Below are 6,000 nucleotides of genomic sequence, written 5' to 3' on the forward strand. Positions count from 1 at the left end.
GTGACCTGCACCAGTCCTGCTGCTGATCACAGACATCCGCCAGCAATAGCACGGACATCCGTTGACTACGCAGCCTTCCGAGTGACCTGCACCAAACACAGGGCCTGTTGAGGATATTTTAGTAGGATGTAACCTACGTTTTATACACTGTTAATGAATAGACATTTTGCTTTCTTAAACCTGTAGGACAAAATAATGTATACCTTTATTGTAAATTTACAACTGCTCTAAAATTACCTTACAGATAATGTTTGCCCAGTTTCAAAAAATATACCTTCTCAGATGTTTCAGAGCTGTGGTGTGGCCACTGCCATGGGTATGCACACAACTGCTCCATACGTCTGTTCCATGGGACACACCAATGGTTAGGACTGTTGAGGCTCATGGACATTCACAAGCCACACAGCCTATCGAACCACCTGTACCAGATGGAGAGCCTGCTGAGACTCATCTTCCTTTTCGCTTGGTGGTTGTGGTGGTGCAGACACACTTGTACTTGTCAGAGTGCCTTGAGGTTCATGGACCCACACCAACATTGTCACCTGCTAAGGCTCATAGCTGATCTTGGCAATCTACAACAGCACTACAGGACAGCATTACAAATGTCAATGAGTTGTACATGGGGCCATCTACTGAATAAGGGCTGACAAGCCGGGTTAAGAATATTGACTTTGTGCTGTAGATTATTAGCATATGTTCATATCACATAGCCATATTTATTCATATCACATAGCCTTATTTACTCTGTTCTTATAAAGTAACTGCTAATACACTGCACAATACACTGTTATAAAACACCTTATGTAAACAAACTGCATACTACTGTCTAAACTGGACTTTCTTGTCCTGCCTATGCCCCACCTTTCTATACTTTGTTTATAACATTGCACTTTTCTGACGCAAGGCACAAACTGCATTTCGTTGGCTTTGTACTTCGTTGGCTTTGAATCTAATCTAATTACCGTTTAGTAATCCAAGGGAAATAGAAGTAATGGGGATTTAATGACTTCATGTTTTTCTCAGTTTTATTATTTACTATTTTGGACATCTTTGCTTTTTGTTCCATGATTGTTTTATGTGGTGCTTTCTATTTCTTCCTTTAAATTGAATACAATAATTCTAAAAAAATTTCATACTATCATACTATATCTAGGAGGTTAGTTTTCAGGGTATTTGTTTGCATAACAGCATGCAATCAATTGGAACACTTATTGTTAATAATGTTTTAATAACAAACCAGAATAATTCAGAAAATATGATAAGATGTTAATATATTAAGCATAGAAAACATATGATGATGTGAATCACATGAAAAAAAGTTTGACACCTTTGATCACAAAACATATTTAAAGATGGTTTTGTCTACCACAGAGATGTAGCAGATTATCAATGACTGCAGTAATTACTTTTAGTCCATAACCCTGACAGTTAACAGACTAAGTACACTCCGGGATTAACTAGCCTACATTTTGAGATTGTAAGATTGTAAAATCTATGTAAATTTTGAGATTGTAAGATTGTAAAATCTATGTAAAATTGAATTACACATCACTAGCTATGCTATTATGAAATTGTGATTAATAAAGTACAAATGTTTTTTGCCTATATTTCTATTTACTCAAAAAAGACTTTGAGTACTCTGTGATTTTTTAAATGAATATACGAATAAATACAGCAAGTTTTACATTCTTATACAAAAACTGTTATCAACCTAAATTGCATCAACATCAAACATTGCCACGTGTCAGCCAAAGGACCTTTTTCAATAGCCAGCCAGTAAAGTTTAAATGAAAACACATGAAGACTTACAAGCCACAACGCATTTCTGCAAATCGCAGTGCCCTCTGTAGGTGAAAGGTCATCAAATTTCTTGAGCCTTCAGCCTTTGGTTTTGATACATGAAAGGGTTGCTATGATATGAGCTGACTTCCTGTTTGATTGGCTAAGTTCTGAATACGGTTCTGAACGGTTCTGAATATGGCTTCAAAAATCAAGACATATGTAAGGCTCAGTCTGAAGATTGTCTGTGCCAACTTGACAAACAGACAAAATCTATGACCTGTGAAACAAAATCTTTTTTGAACAAAATCTAAGATGGTGGCAAGATCAGTTATGTTGAGGTCACAAGTTGGTATGCGTTAGTCTTAGGAACTTCAAGAGTAGGCTACTAACACTTTGAATGCCTCACTGTTTTCGGAAGCTTTGGCCCAGAGTGCCAACAATCTAGATCATTGTTGACAATTTTGTAAAGCCACAGCGTATTCTATGTTATAGCTATGGACACATGCTATAGCTTGTTTGAAAGGCAAGACATTAAGCTCTCAGTCTGTACAAACCGTTTATTTCTACATGCTTCTGTTCCTAAGAAATCCCAAGCTAAACAGTGGCTAGTGGATGGCAATTCCATACAAATAAACAAACATATTAAAGTTGGGCAATTCCACGAAAAATTGACTTTTTGTCACACAAATAACGCCAGTGAAATGCCTTGGCATTTGTATGATGTGAATGATAACATTCATTTTTTGTGCATTTTTTTCTCATTTACATTCTTCAGCCAAAAAAAGCAAATGCTCAAATTTCATGTAATCATTCATAACATACCATACCATGACATTTTATTGGCGTTATGGATGTTACAAAAAATGTAATTTTCCATGGAATTGCCCTGGAGATTTATCATCTTTGATGAAATATGAAGTGTTGCCTGTAAAGTTTCCAGGAAGTGACCTGGCGAGACTGCCACCTAGTGACAAACCCACGAAAATGGCCTGGTTTTGACCTGACGTGCATGTGTCACTGATTCAACCCAAAGTGACAACCATCAAAAGCAGAATTTTAAGCTAATGTCCTGATAAAATGTCCAGATTGTGCATTTTCATGAGTTTTTGATGGTCATATATGTCAGTTCTATTTATCATAGAGTTCCCCAAATAACACATAAAGTGTGTTAGAGTGTTTATTTTTGTAATAAAAAAAAGCTAAAAACACAATATTGCATTTTTGGCACTCAACGCATGGGAACAAAAAACGCAATACTGCATTGGTACTCAATGTGTTAATAGACATTCCTAGTAAGTTGTAATTCCAAACACATCAATATTTACAAGGAAAAATGCATTTTTGCTAATTACAGCAACCAAAAGGTCAACATTTTTCTTGAGCATCCTTCTAATTGGGTCCTTAGTCCATGTACCGAGAATTGTTTTGATACCTGAAAGGGTTGCTAAGATATCAGCTCAGTTCCTGTTTGGCGGCTTCGCCACCAATGTCAATTGGCTGTTACAGGCGAATGCTTTCATCAATTGTTCCAGAAAGTAATGTATTGATAAGGCATGGTCTGAAGATGGTCTCTGCCAACATCAGCTGAAATTTGCGACCTGTGAAAACGATGTTATTGATTAAATCTAACATGGCAGCCGAATCAATTACGATGACATCACAAGTTGGCCTGGGTCGGCCTAAGGACCTCCAACAGTATTACCAGACACCACTAGTACGTTTCAATTCCAAACACAACAGCAGCTACAGACCAAAAGGCATGTTTCTTCATTACAGCGCCCCCTAGAGGTCAAAGGTCACCAGATTTATTGAGTGTCCCCCTGAGTCGGTCCTGAGTCCATGCACCCAGTTTGGCTTTGATACATGGCAGGGTTGTTGAGATATGAGCTCACTTCCTGTTTGGCGGCTTCGCCACCAATTTTGATTGACTGTTACAAGCGAATGCTTTTGCCAATTGTTCCAAAAAGCAATATATTGATAGATTATGGTCTGAAGATGGTCTCTGCCAATTTTGGTGGGAATCCGCTGAAATTTGTGACCTGTGAAAACTTGTACGTGTTTTTGATTAAATCCAATATGGCGGCCGAATCAATTACTATGACATCACAAATTCGCTTGGGTCGGCCTAAGGACCTCCAACAGTATTACCAGACACCACCAGTGCATTTTAATTCCTAACACAACAGCAGCTACAGGCCAAAAGGCATGTTTCTTAATTACAGCGCCCCCTAGAGGTCAAAGGTCACCAGATTTATTGAGTGTCCCCCTGATTGGGTCCTGAGTCTATGCACCCAGTTTGGCTTTGATACATGCAAGGGTTGCTGAGATATGAGCTCACTTCCTGTTTGGCGGCTTCGCCGCAAATTTCGATTGGCTGTTACAGCCGAATGCTTCTGTCAATTGTTCCAGAAAGCAATGCACTGATAAGGCATGGTCTGAAGATGATCTCTGCCAATTTTGGTGAGGATCCACTGAAATTTGTGACCTGCGAAAATTTTTACGTGTTTTTGATTAAATCCAATATGGCGGCCGAATCAATTACGATGACATCACAAATTGGCTTGGGACGGCCTAAGGACCTCCAACAGTATTACCAGACACCAGTAGTGCGTTTTAATTCTAAGCACAACAGCAGCTACAGGCCAAAAGGCCTGTTTCTCAATTACAGCGCCCCCTAGAGGTCAAAGGTCACCAGATTTCTTGAGCGTCCCCCTGATTGGGTCCTGAGTCCATGTACTAAGTTTGGTTATGATAGATGAATGGGTTGCTGAGATATGAGCTCACTTCCTGTTTGGCGGCTTCGCCGCAAACTTCGATTGGCTGTAACGCGCGAGCGGTTTTAGTTCTGAATACAAAAAGCAATACATTAATGGGGCATGGACTGTAGATGATATCTGTGAAGTTTGGTGTCGATTGGACCAAATTTGTGACCTGTGAAGACTTATTAGTGTTTTTGATGAAATCCAATATGGCGGAAAATCCATCATGGCGGAAATTGACGTCATAGGCTGCGTTGAACTCGGCTTGGTCCAAGGATTCCAACGATACCTCATTTTTGACAATCGGCCATACGGGTCAAAAGTTACGTGCGTGAACGCAAGTCCAACTTTGGCCTGTTGGTGGCGCTAGAGTGCTTGAGGTGCCATCATGAAACTTGGTGACATTAATCATGGGACTGTCCCTAATCAGTGTGCCAAATTTCACAACTTTTCACCAGACGGTTCTATGGGCTGCCATTGACTTTAATGGCGGAATAATAATAATAAATATAGCTGCAAGCAGCAATGAGGGGGCCAAGCAGTATAGGCCGGAGTAGCCACGGCGACAAGATAGAACTCAGCAGACACTCGCGATCAACACTTTCAACAAGTGTCACATCAAACATAACTGATTTTGTAGGGCTGAAACAGGGCTGAGTACTGCCACCGCCTCCGCCAGCCAGCCCCTCCACCTAATCACCCCTGCCCATCCCACCCCGTCCCGCCCCGCCCTACCACGCACGCATTAGAATGACTGGATGGAATATGTTGTCATCTGTTTCACATCCAAAAATAAAAGATCGATAAAACACATCGCAACTACAGATCAAAATGCAACATTGCTAATTGCAGCACCCCCTACAGGTCAAAGGTCACCAAATTTCTTGAGCGTCCTCCTAATGGGGTCATGAATATATGTAGTAAGTTTGGTGATGATACATGGCAGGGTTGCTGAGATATGAGCTCACTTCCTGTTTGGCGGCTTCGCCGCAAGTTTCGATTGGCTGTTACAGTCGAATGCTACTGTCAATCGTTCCAAAAAGCGATGCACTGATAAGGCATGTTCTGAAGATGTTCTGTGCCAATTTTGGTGAGGATCCACTGAAATTTGTGACCTGCGAAAATTCGTACGTGTTTTTGATTAAATCTAATATGGCGGCCGAATCAATTACGATGACATCACAAGTTGGCCTGGGTCAGCCTAAGGACCTCCAACAGTATTACCAGACACCACTAGTGCGTTTTAATTCTAAGCACAACAGCAGCTACAGGCCAAAAGGCATGTTTCTTAATTACAGCGCCCCCTAGAGGTCAAAGGTCACCAGATTTCTTGAGCGTCCCCCTGATTGAGTCCTGAGTCCATGCACCAAGTTTGGCTTTGATACATGCAAGGGTTACTGAGATATGAGCTCACTTCCTGTTTGGCGGCTTCGCCGCATATTTCGATTGGCTGTTACGG

This window comes from Alosa sapidissima, chromosome 23 (genome assembly GCF_018492685.1).
Source record: "Alosa sapidissima isolate fAloSap1 chromosome 23, fAloSap1.pri, whole genome shotgun sequence".
Taxonomy (NCBI): domain Eukaryota; kingdom Metazoa; phylum Chordata; class Actinopteri; order Clupeiformes; family Clupeidae; genus Alosa; species Alosa sapidissima.